The 13,404-nt window shown below is 46.2% G+C and overlaps 1 protein-coding gene and 1 long non-coding RNA gene across 4 annotated transcripts in view; one reads left to right on the forward strand and one right to left on the reverse strand.

Annotated features, from left to right (window-relative positions):
* RHBDL2 (rhomboid, veinlet-like 2 (Drosophila)) overlaps positions 1-13,404 on the forward strand; it is a 42,007-nt gene that overhangs the window by 628 nt on the left and 27,975 nt on the right. The window lies entirely within an intron of this gene.
* LOC107185225 lies at positions 5,502-8,934 on the reverse strand. The gene is made up of 3 exons (XR_001516149.1): positions 8,604-8,934; positions 8,064-8,099; positions 5,502-5,952 (listed from the first exon to the last, which is right to left on the reverse strand). It is a non-coding gene; the product is annotated as an uncharacterized LOC107185225 (long non-coding RNA).

Raw genomic sequence — 13,404 nt, forward strand, 5'->3', positions numbered from 1 at the left:
CACCCCTGGTACCTGCCCTGGCCCAGATTCGACCCCGGGACCTTTCAGCCCGCAGGCCGACGCTCTATCCACTGAGCCAAACCGGTTCGGCACCTCCTAGTTTTTTTTCTCCCTGCAGCTCAGCCAGGTCTCGCCCTCCTGCCCGCTGCCCCTGCCCTGGGCGCTGGAGACCACAGCCAGGGGAGACGGCCTCCGGCTTCCTCCTGCAGGGCATCTCGCTCAGGGTTATTTGCTTCCTCCTTCCTGGTATGGGGTATCCGCCCATTCATTTTTTAAAATATATATATATTATTGATTTCAGAGAGGAAGGGAGAGGGAGAGATAGAAACATCAATGATGATAAAGAACCATAATTAGCTGCCTCCTGCACGCCCCCCAGGGGCATGTGCCCTTGACCAGAATCAAACCAGGGACCTTTCAATCCACAGGTCGACACTCTCTCCACTGAGCCAAACCAGCTAGGGCCGCCCATTCATTTTTTGTTATTCATTTGTTTATTCATCATTGTTTGAACATGTATCTGGATTCTCAGGTGGGGGGTGGGGGGGGGAAACATACAATTTCTGCTCTTCCAGGGAATAAGAAAGCGGAAATTTATTTCACAGACATGTAAGGGTCGTTTATAAGCTGGTGGGCAATGTGGCACCGAGGAAAATTATTTTGGCATCATAGACACACTTGGCTTCCTGTCCCACCTCTCCTGTGCTCTTCCTCAGCCTCAGTTTCCCCATCAGGAAAATGGTATTGCTCTGAAGATGACAGGAGACAGGGCATGTCAAGCACCCCCCTGGTGCCAGGCACACAGTGAGCCTCAATAGACAACTGTGCTCTTTCCTTCTTCTTTGGCCCCTTTCCTGCCACCTCCCCTAACCGCCACCCCCACCCCCCTTCTAGGTTTGTAAAGATGTATAAGAACCTCTGGCCTCGAAAGCACTTGAGAGTAAACACAGAACTGGGCGGTGAAGGGAAGGAGGCCAAGATGGTGTGGGGGTTGGGCTGAATAGGGAAGGCGTCTCCCATCTCCGGGTTTGAGGTGAGAATGCTGGACCAGGGATGGAACCTGGCGCTGGATGGAGACGTTATCCCCAGCAGGCTCTCCTGCTGTGTTTCTGAATCTGTGCATTCACACTGAGCAAGTGACGGGAGCTACTTGAGTTCCTGAAACCAACTCTGCTTTTAAATGTCCTGTCTCACTTAACCATGACATGTGGTGATATTGTTAAAATGAAAATACAAACAGGCTCAAGGATTTGCCTAAGGCAGCGGTTCTCAACCTGTGGGTCGTGACCCCTTTGGGAGTCGAACGGCCCTTTCACAGGGGTCGCCTAAGACCATCGGAAAACACATATAATTACATATGGTTTTTGTGATTAATCACTATGCTTTAATTACGTTCAATTTGTAACAATGAAATTGGGGGTCACCACAACATGAGGAACTGTATTAAAGGGTCCCGGCATTAGGAAGATTGGGAACCAGTGGCCTAAGGTCACATGGCTAATCAGTTTCTCTGTATCAGAGAGAACGAAAGGACATCATCGGTCCCCAACATCCTAGACACCAGCTTCTCCCTTCCCGTACATCCCCTGCTCTAGACTTTTCACTCAGGTGGGGAGGAGCACACTCCTTCCCTGATTCATTCATTCATCCACTCATTCATACATCATTCATTCCATCAAGTGCACTCTTGCTCCTAAGAAGGCAGGAGCAATGTCTGTTGATTCACAGTTGTATAACCAGCAACTTGTATGTCCCTGATACAGAAATATTTGATGAGTCCTTTGTGAGTAAATGAGTCCAGCAAACATTTATTAATACATTCCAGGGATACATTCCATGATAGGGATTTGAAGATGAATAAAACGGAAGTCCTATCCTCAGGGTACTCACAGCCTTGCAGAGGAGATGGTGGTAATATACAGAGGACAGGAATAGAGGTTGTTGAAGGAACTAAGAGGGGCATTTAATTCTACCGTGTCTGCTTTGTTCTCCACTGGATCCAGGGCCTAGCCTACCACAATGGCAGGCACATGGTAGAAGCTCAATACAGTTTTGCAGAGGAGGTGTTTAGGACAATCTTGAAGGGGGTGTTAAACCTTCACTCGGAAAACCAATTGGGGAGGGAAAATATTCTACGGAGGGAGATGCTCATGAAAAGGCCTAGTGGAGGGAGGGAGCTGCAATGGCTGGGGGCTCTATATGGCTGAAGTAGGGTGTGTATGGAGGAATGGCAAGAAATGAGTGAATACATAGGCAGGGCTCAGTCATGAGGCCCTTGTGTGTCTTGTTAAGGAACCTCAGTTTCATACCAAGAGCGCTGGGTAATTAGTGAAGAGATTTAGCAAAGTGGGGACATCATCTGATTTGTATTTCAGAAGTGTGGCTTATGCGTGGGAGTCGAGGAGACGACACCAAGGTCTGTGGGCCTGATGGGGTTCCTACCCGTCTGAGGCAACAAGTCTTCATTGTTAGGACTTCATGATGTTCAAGAAGGGACTCCTGACTTGTCCTGTGTCCTGATCTATGGGTGCTTTGCCCTCAGCTGTACACTGGGTTACAGCTAATCTGTTCTTCCTAATAAAAGTACTGAAATTTATGAATGATTTACACTTGTATAATCTGGAGCAAATTCAGAGATATTCTGCTTGCTAACTTGCAATCCTTTATGTTTTTTTGGGGGGGTTGTCAGTGATCTTTAATTGAAATATGTTCCTTTGGGGGGGTCTTAACTGGACATTCCACTGCACCACTGTTGATTTATTTATGATGTGATGAGGGTGGCAGCCGTCAACATTGCAGCCCACAGACTGGTTAGCCCCCAGGATCTCTTTAAATGGTTCCAGAAAGTTCTCTAGCCAAAGATCGGTGCTGTATCTGTTGGGCAATGCTGACAATCTCACCAAAAGTGATTATTTCCACAGTGCCGAATGTTTGTGTGTTTTTCTTCCTTCTGTCTCTTGGCAATTGTTTGAGGGCTTTGATGATTAGGGCGGAGGCAGAAGGTACGACCCCAATCTGGGCCTGTCTGTACTGCATGGTTAGTTTCACTGTAATCTTTAGACCCTTCCAATCACTGGTTGCTTGGGTGATGTCATCACCAAACTTTTTTGGAGTCAGGCCTAGGGGACCAGTCTTGGGGGCCACCACTCCCCCACTGGTTCACCTCAGGTGTATGACTTTTGATCTCCTTGGGTGGCATGGTGACCGGTCAGATGAATCCAGATTCAGGAGGATCAAAGAAAGTTTTGCCTAAGCCTCCACCAGGTCAAAAGCCCAAAGGCAAACGCTGTGCTTTCTGATGTAAAAGAGAAAGAGGTGGAGTTGTAGACGTGACACCAGGAATTCTAGGAGCTCTGAATGTGCCCGTGGGAGTTTGTGCTGAATATGTCAGTGGCTCTGGAACTGGGGGGACAAGGATACCTTTAAGACACTGGTTCTCAACCTTGGCTGCACATTAGAATCACCTGGGAATCTTTTTAAAATCCTGATTTCTGGGCCTCATCCTCCAGGATTCTGTTTCTTTGTTACTAATGTTGTGGCCCCACCCCATAACAAAGAAACAGAATTTCCGGAGGACGAGGCCCAGAAATCAGGATTTTAAAAAGATTCCCAGGTGATTCTAATGTGCAGCCAAGGTTGAGAACCACTGCTTTAAGGGAATCAGTTTCCAGATCCTCAAATTCCAGAGGTACTCTTTCCTGAAAACAGCCTGCTTGTTTGGATTCTTTAAGTTCTCCTTTTCAGTTCTGCTTTTGTTGTAGGTGGTGGGAACAGCGCGGCGGTGTGGTTCTGTGGTCGGCGGCAGGACGGGCAGCAGGCATCTGACCTGTGGGGTTAGACCCAACCTGGGTTCAGCAACCTCGGTACTTGGGTTCTGCTAGGAAAGAATTCAGAGCAAGACCCAAACTGTAAGAGAACATTTATTGAGTACATCTCAGAGGTAGGAGAAGTAATTGCTAGAGGAAAGGGGCGTAGAAAGCACGTTATGGAGGTAAAGGAAGAGCCCTTGGATCTTGGGAGTGGAAGCTAATGGTAATGTGCCTGGAGGGGGGGCAGGGGGAAGGAAAGGGTAAGGCACTGGGTCTCCTAAGGGTTTGAGGGGCGGAGATTTTAGGGGAGGCCCCAGGAAAGATCTAAGAGAATATTCAGTCGCTTTCCAGGTGTGTCCAATCAGGGTTGCAGTCTCTACTGATTGGCCTGCACCAGGACAAAGGGGTCTTTATTCCATGCAGCTGGTCCTGTCAGCTGTGGCTGGTTTTGTTGCTTCTCTGGGCCTGGAGCTGAAATACAACTTGAGGCATAGATGCTATCTCTAGGGAGGGAAGGTCAGGGTGTCCAAACTCCAGCGATATGCCAGTGGAGGAAAAGTCACCCTGGGGGCGAGGTCCTGCCCTATAATTGATTGTTGCTAGGTTCCTGGGGCTTTCCACCCTGGTGACCTTCTGTACCTGGCCCACCATCCTTGCTCTGCTCATGTCTAACCGCCTACAATAATTCCATTGTTTCCCTTCTCTGGCTCTACTGGGTCCTTCCTGAATCTTTTTATGGTGAGTTGCTTGGGGATATAAAAACCAAAAGGATAATTGGAGAATGCTCAGTTCCAGTGAGAGCAAGCAGAGAGAGAGAGAGATCAGGTAAAATAAATGGAAGGGGTGGTGTCTTACTACTACAGACTCTGGTATTTATTTTTAAAAATACTTATTTGATGCTAATTATGTGCCAGACACTGTTCGAAAGACTTTACAAACTAATAAGATCATTTAATACTCATACCAGCTCTATAAAGTAGATACTTATTATCTTTCTTTGACAGATGAGGTTCCCAAGGCACCCAGAGGCTTAATAAGTCGCTCAAGGTCATAGAGCTTTTTAGTGGCAAAATCGGCGTTTGAACTCTCATACCTTCCCTTTAGCGTGTGTGCTCTGAACTGTTAGGCTATTCTCAACGCAAGTGCTTCAGCTCTCTATCTATGTATTGTAAAATTAGAACTGGGACCTGAGCCGGTTGTCATGGGGATGCAGATGAACTCATTTATAGAAATTGTTAAAAATGAAGGTGGATTGTCTTTACCAGAGGAAAATGATGCTTGTTTGGCTGATTGGTTTGACAGTGAGGACTGGCTTTGACAGTTGGATTCTATGGTAGACAAGTTCCATAAATTGAACATGCTAAGTCTGTAGCTCCAAGGTTTGGATGAGACTGTATCGAAAGCATGCCTCTAATAAAGGCTGTGCCAGAAGATTCCATCTTGGAGCCTATTTTGACTTGTGAAAAATAATTTTAGTTATTAACTTAAAAATGTGTGAGAGGGCCCTGAGTGGTTTGGCTCAGTGGATAGAGCGTCGGCCTGCGGACTGAAGGGTTCCAGGTTCGATTCTGGTCAAGGGCATGTACCTTGTTGTGGGCACATCCCCAGTAGGAGGTGTGTAGGAGGCAGCTGATGGATGTTTCTCTCTCATCTGACTCTCTATTCCTCTCTCTTCCTCTGTAAAAAAAAAATCAAAAATATATTTAAAAAATGTGTGAGAGGGTCATAGCTTTTTCAAAATTGTTATGGGGACTCATGAGCAAGAATTGGGAGGACTTCTGGTGTATGGCACATTATGAACATCACTCACTAGCCACGTGCATCATGGTGGGCATGTGGATTCTGGTCAGGTGAGGTGACGTGTCTTATCCACAGGTAAACAGGGGCAGAATTAGAGCAAGAGCCAGGGTTTTCTGAATGCTATAGTTTCAGTGCTCTTTCTATTACTCCATACTTCCTTCTCCGTTCACTCTTCATTTACTTGCTGGTTTATTAGGGAAGACTTCTTAGGGAGGTGCTATTGGTTATGAAAGAGCTAGCCTTGTGTGAATGTGTTGGGGTGGGTGTGAGGTATAGAGAAAGGGTTAGGCAGAGGAAACAGCAAGCCCAAAAACCCGCAGGCAGCAGAGAGCTTGGTGTGTTCCTGGGACAGAAAGGAGGCCCTGTGGTTGCAGCACAGAGATGTTGGGGGAGAGTGGAAGAATTCCACACGGCAGGCAGGAGCTGGGTCATGCAGGACCTTATCAGCCATAGAAAGGATATTGTTTTTATCTCGAAGACAATGGGAAACCATTGAAGGATTTTTAAGCAGAGGGTTGCTATATTTTGATTTGAGGTTGTGTTTTTTTTAAAATATGTTTTTATGGACTTCAGAAATGAAAGAAGAAAAAGAAAGAGAGAAACATTAATGATGAAAGAGTATCATTGGCTGGCTGGCTGCCTCCTGCACACCCCCCACTGGGGATGGAGCCTGAAACCTGGGCATGTGCCCTGGCTGGGAATCGAACCAGGACCTCCTGGTTCATAGGCTGACGTTCAATCACTGAGCCATGCCAGCCGGGCGTGTTTTTGTTTTGTTTTGTTTTGGAGGGGGGCAGGGGTGGAAACCCAGATGGAGACTACAATCTACTTAATGGAGGGTTACGAAGATGAACAATGTTAATGGGAAGGCAGAATGGTATGGGATGTCCTTCTGTCTTCTAGTTCTGATGAGGTGTGTTGGTAGCTATTGTATGACAAATCATGCCAAAATTTAGTAGCTTAAAACAACCACCATTTTATTTTGTCACCAGAGGCCCAGTGCACGAATTCGTACATGGCTGGGGTCTGGCTGGCCTGGCCCTAATCGGGGTGGATCTACGCCAGGCCTGTTGGGAGGAGGAGATGGTGGGAGGTTGGCTGGCCGGCCTGCCCCAGTTGGGGCCTGATCAGGGCTGGACTGGCTGGGGAGAGAGGCCGTGGGTGATTGGCTGGCAGGCCCCACCTCTGATCGGAATGAGGGGGCCAAGTGGGGGCAGGGCTGGCCATGGGGAGGGGCTGTGGGTGGTGGGCCGGCTGGCCCCACCCCTAAATGGGGTGGATGGGTGGTGCCGATCAGGGGCCAGTGGGCTGGGGGAGGGGCCGTGGCAGGTTGGCCAGCTGACACTGCCCCTGATCAGGGTGGGGAGAGCACACATCATAGCGACTGGTTGTTTGGTTGTTCTACTGTTTGGTCTATTTGCATATTAGGGAGATATATATATATGTATGTATATATATATATATATTAAAGTTCTGTGTTTCTACACCAGTGTGTACTTTTATGACTATTTTCCATATTATAATAGGCTACAAAAACATATGTAATATCTTAAATAGCTCTGTGGGGAGGCATTGTGATGGAGTGGAGAGCCTAGGATTTGGCTTCAGAAAAATGGGTTAGTGCCACAGCTTTGCTGTGACTTGGTATGTAATCATGGATGCCTCTTTTTGCCTTATTTGTTCATCTGTAAAATGGGAATAATAATGATGTCTTTTTCATAGGGCCACTGGGAGGATCCATTAAATAGTATACCTGGCTGGGTAGCTCAGTTGGTTAGAATGTCATCCTGATACACCAAGGTTGTGGATTTGATCCCTAGTTGGGGCACATACAAGAAACAACCAATGAACACATAAATAAGTGGAACAACAAATCGATCTTTCCCTTTCCCTCCCTCCCCCTTTCCCTCCCTCTCATATTGACCCCTCTCCCCCTCTCTCTTCCCCTCCCTCTCTCTCTCTCCTGGTTTCTCTCACTCTAAAACAGCGGTTCTCAACCTGTGGGTCGCGACCCTTTTGGGGTCAAACGTCCCTTTCATAGGGGTTGCCTAAGACCATTGGAAAACACATAGATAATTACATATTGTTTTTGTGATTAATCACTATGCTTTAATTATGTTCAATTTGTAACAATGAAATTGGCGGTCACCACAACATGAGGAACTGTATTAAAGGGTCGCGGCATTAGGAAGGTTGAGAACCACTGCTCTAAAATCAAACAATAAAAAAGAAAATAGTAGAAGTGAGAGTGGTTCTGTAGCCTGGGAAGAGGAGGTATTGTGATTTTCTTAGAATGGGAGAGAGACACAAAAGCATTATTCTGCTGTGAGGCCTTGCGCACGACCAAGGCCCTGTCCCCCTACCCTGCACCCCAGCCACAGCGGAGGGATTCCGAGGAAGGAGCTTCGCCATGCAGCCGGCGTGCAGAGGCCTTAGGAGGCCGCGTGTCCTTACCTGAGCTGCCCTCACTATCGAGCCAAGAGCGCTTTGCTTCAGGAAGAAGGAAAACTTTTGGAAAAGAGGGTATTTTTTGTTTTTAAACCTTTTGCCTATTTATTCCAAGTGTATCCTCAGAGATGTAGCAAAAAGAAACAACCACAGCCACAAACCCATAATACTGAAAAGCTGGTTCTTAATTTCTGTAGCTAAAAAAGCACTCTTTCAGGCTATAACCACGGAGATTGCTGCAGGCTTCTGGGAACTGGCATAATGATGGTTTGCAGTGTGATGAAGGAGGCTGTTAATCTTTGTGGTCCAGAAGCCCAATACGTGGCCTCTCCAATTACTTATGTTGCCTAGCAACACCACCAAAAGTCTCCACACCAGGCCCAGCTGGGCAGCAATTGGGTATACCCAGCCCAGCCTGTTGCCCAGCCTCCTGGGCTCCCCAGCCACATCAAGGCTGCACTCATCCTTGCCAGGGGCCTGCCTGGTACCAGAGAATGGGTGGGGCCAGCTGTTTCAAAAAAAACAATTCAGATATTTAGAACCTACTTGTTTGCAGCGAGGAAAGCAGCACAAGCTAATGATCACAACTCTCTTCGGCCAGAGAGGCGTTGTCTAAAGTGGTGGCCTTGCCAGTGCTCCTCTGGGTGAGGTAAAGAAGGGAAGGTGAGCCTGACTTAGTCCTTTGGGTTCCAGAGAGAAAAATCTTTTCCTTTCCTGGATGCCTGTCTCCATGTTGACTCCCTGTGGCAGCACTGGAAGTGGCGGGGATTCCCAGTCCCGTCCTCAGGGCTGGTGACCTGCCAGTTCTGTGGCTCCCATTTGGGAACTCCCAGGGTCTAGTCTAGTTCAGTTTGGGAAGCTGGAGGAAGAAGAGAGAGTTAGAGGGAAGGTTGGGATGGAAATAATAAAAATAAAGATATACTACTAGTACACTAGGTGTGTAGAAATCACATGGTAGAGGAACACCCAGGGTCTTGGAGTCAAACGCCCTGGGCTCCTCTCCCAGCCCTCCCCTCAGGGGTCTATGACCTTGTTCAAGTTTTCTGGAAGCCTGAGTTTTGTTATCCATAAAATGGAGATGTTACTATCCTGCTGTACAGGTTGTTGTGGAAATGAACGGAGAGAACGCTCATGAAGTGTTGAGCATGGAACCCGGCACATAGTGAATGCTCACTAATGTGACAACTTTTCTTTCATTTGATTCTTACAATAATCCTGTGAGGCACGGAGGGGAGAGAGGAGCTCTGTTTTACAGCTGAGGAAACTGAGGCCCAGGGAAATTAAGTGTGGATGCTGGGAGTAGAACTCAGGTCTTTACAGTGCCACGTACAAGGAACAGTGCTCTTCAAAGACGGGCCACAAACCCTTGTGTAGCCTTTACAGCATGGTGGCTCCACCGGTCTCCTCTGACAGCCTGATGATGGCAGAATGAGAGTGTGGTGGGGGTGGGGGTGCGGTGTGCGCGAGCAGAGGTAAAGGTGATGAGAGATGCTTTTCAATATACAGTGATATAAGACTCTTAGTTAATGTGGTGTTGGTAAAATTCCTCTTCCCCCTTCTTCCCTCCTCCACCTTTCCTCCCTTCTCTTCCTTCCTCCTTTCCTTTTCCCCTTCGTCCTTTCTTCTTTCTAGTATTCTTTTCAATAAACGTTTTACTTATTTTGAAATAATTTTAGATTTACAGGAAGGTTTCAGAGAGTTTCTGTTTACCCTTTCTCAGATACAGGTGTTTTCTGAACACTTCCTGTACACCAGGAACTTTTTGGGCACGAGGAATACAGCAATAAAACCGTCTCTTCCAGGGTATGTGCCATGGAGTGGGCCATAGAGAGCCTTGGCTTGTGGTTCTCAAAGGTGCTGCTGCCTCCACTTCACTGGTATACTTGTCAGGGATCTACTAAATCTCCTAACTTAGGTTCTTCAAGGTGGGGCCCAGGAATCTGTATGAACAATACATGTCTGAAGGGATTCTAAAACATAGCCAGTTTGGGGAACTGCTGGTCTAGTGCAGACTGTTTACTGTGCATATGAGAGAATAGTTGCTTAGAGCTGAGAAGGGACTTGCTGCAGGTTTCACCGCTGGGAAGTGGCAGAGGCTAGACCAGAAAAAGGTCTCCTGGTTCTGTGCTTTCCTTACACTGTGTCTCCTAAATACAGAATAAGAAATGAGTGTAACCTGCCCCAGATAGAGTTTAGAAGAGTTCCTTGGCTGTTCAGATGTATTAGTTAGGTTCTTGGTTGCAAGGGAGAGAAACTGATTCTGGCTGATTGCACCAGTAAGTGCATTTTATTGAAAGCACACTGGATAGTAAAAGAAAAAAGTATTTCTCTATTTTTACTCACACTTCTGACACCAAATGTGTGAGTTTTCCACGCCAAGCTATTCTGACACTAACTACCCCATAGGCTAACGGCTCAGTCCTATAAGACTTCTCCCCACTTCAGATGCCAATTGCCAGTCTGGGCCCCCAGTACTTCTGACCAACTGACTGTAAATTGGGGTTTCTATGACCCCTCTTCAGGTTCAATAATTTGCTCCTAGAACAGCTCATAGAACTCAGGAGAGGGCTTTACTTACTAACACCAGTTTATTGTAAAGGATACAACTCAGGAACAGCTTCATGGGAAAGATGCACAGGGCAAGGTGTGTGAGAAGGGATATGAGGCTTCCACACTCTCTCTGGATGCACCTCCCTCCCAGCACCTTGATGTGTTCACCAACCCGGAAGCTCTCTGAACCCCTTTGTTTAGGGTTTTTGTGGAGGTTCCATTACATAGGCAGGACTGAATAAATGTTGACCATTGGTGATTAAACTCAATCTTTAGCCCGTTTCCCTTCCCCAGAGGTTGGGGCTGAAAGTTCCAACTCTCTAATCATATGATTGTTTCCTGGCAACCAGCCCCCAATCCTCCAAGAGTCACTTTATTAGCATAAACGCAGGTAAGGTTGAAAGGGGCTTATTATAAATAACAAAGGTATTCCTCTCACCGCTAACACTTTGAAAATTCCAAGGACAGGGCTGAAGGCCAAATATATATATTTCTTAGTATACCATAATTTTACAGGCAGATTACAAAAATCACGAGAAGGCTGCAGACACAAGCTTTGGGAACGAGGCAGAAACAAAGGGAGATCAGGCACCTAGAACTCTACAAAGATCACATCGCAGAGCCCGGTGGGTGAAGAGAGCCTCAGTGTTGCTGCTGTGTGCTCATTGCCGCAGCCTTTGTCAAAGATACAGCTGGGACTGGATGCTGGAGACCACACTGATCCCATTAGCGAGGTTCGACGCCGGACACTGCCGCCACCGCTGGCTAGTCCACCGCTGTAAAGAGTTTCTCCCATTCCCAGCTCTGGTCTAAAAAATCCTAAACAAATGCAGCTGATGGGTCAGGTACCTTAGTCTTAGCTGCTTAGGGACCTGGAAAAGTGAGTATTTTTAACTTGTGCTTCTGTAGTAGGAAGTGGTCCCTGCTGCCCACCAAGATTTATGAGCTGAGGAATTCTCCGAGAAAAGTAACAAATGATCACTACATAAGTGTTATTAAAAGAGCACACTGCAAGTGCTCCACATTTGCAGGTTCATCACAGTTCCTGTAGTTCATTAGCTACTCTCAAAGGCCCATTGTAAGTGAGTGTGAATTGCAAGACTGGTTATACCTGTGCCAGTCCTTTACTAATGAACGAGGCCTCCTGTTCCACCTTGACATCTCATGTGGTGTGACTTTACTAGTTATTCCCTACTAGTGATAGCCTTCATGTAACCTGCATGTGGTGACTAAAATCTTTGCTTCTTGTTGCAGGAGTAGAAAAGACTCGGGAAAATAAATCAGTTACTAGTGCCAGTGATAAGCATGAAAACAAAGTGAAGAAGCCCAAGAAAGGGATTTTTTTGGGCCGCAAAGAAAAGTTCTGGATAAACTGGCATGGAATGTCAAGTTCCGTGTGCGTAGGATCTCTGATATCCAGAGATCTATACCATGTGTGTCACATGGTTGCAAGGAAAAATGCATTGGCTAGTGGCTTCAGTGAGTTCGTCAGCCAGTGCAGAAACAGCTCTTTGAAAGAGATTAATTAAACCTTATGAAAAATGAAAAGATCTACTATTAACTAAGCAAGTTTCCTTCTTTATTTTCTTCTTTGGGACCTCGGGTGCAAAGCATTGAACATGGTTAATACTCCTCACACAACAAATTTTATAAATAACGTTTCTTTTGCATTTATGGAATCGATTAGGGTCTGAAATGGAATCACTTAAAACTTTCTGGCTATAATTTACAACGTTCATTTGGGAGGCACTATATGAGATTGAGTGAATGACGACACCTGAAGGGTCTTTGGAAGAATTCCCTGTTGATGTCAAGGGCCTCCTGTGTAGATCTCCTTATGGACATTTATATTTCCACAGATTAAAAAAAAATGGCAGACACCCATTCTGGGTAAAGGAGACAGCCCTGCTCTTTCCAATCCTTGGCCAACACACTGACTCAGTGATTCACAACACAAGCAATGCTGCTGCCAGATAAGGCCGGGAAGTCCGGAAGTTCTCACTCTTCCGCTTCTGAAGAATACTAGCTAAGCCATGAAAGGAAGGTTTCTGGTTTTGGGGGTACAGGGGGGACATCTCCATTTTTAACCAGAAGGCTGTAAGTCTTTTATACTCCTCCAGAGCCATTCCTTCTAATGTCGATGTAAGACCTGTCCAAACTTGTAGAGAATTTTTATGAGTTTATTTGAGCCAAAATGATGGACAATTTCTGGGAAGCAAAATCTCAATGAATTGAGAACATGCTCCAGAGAATGGCAATTTTGCAGCTTATTGTCTGTGTTAGAATCAAAGGGGGAGACAGAAGAGGTTTAAGAATGTACATAGGCTCACTGAAGGTAGGGATAGACTTTTGTCAAGGAAGCTACAGGCCTAGGACATGACTACAGTCATGACCCACTTTTAGTTCGGAATTTTTATGTTCAGATCATCCTATGCGGCTACATTCAATCTCTGAATTTATAAGGTCCACCATGCAGGTGTCTCCTGAGCTTGTCAGGTTTAGTATGTGGCTCTTTTTTTTGGTCTACATTAACAATCTACCCCAGTTGTTTCCTACTGGTAGGATGAGAACGTTTTGATCTGAGTGTGTGTGTGTATCTGTGTGTGAGATTTCATATATACATATTCTATCTATCTATCATCTTTTTTTTAAAATATATTTTATTGATTTTTTACAGAGAGGAAGGGAGAGAGATAGAGAGTTAGAAACATCGATGAGAGAGAGACATCGATTAGCTGCCTCCTGCACATCTCCTACTGGGGATGTGCCCGCAACCCAGGTACATGCCCTTAACCGG

This window comes from Myotis davidii, unplaced genomic scaffold, assembly GCF_000327345.1.
Source record: "Myotis davidii unplaced genomic scaffold, ASM32734v1 scaffold88, whole genome shotgun sequence".
In the NCBI taxonomy this organism is placed as follows: Eukaryota; Metazoa; Chordata; class Mammalia; order Chiroptera; family Vespertilionidae; genus Myotis; species Myotis davidii.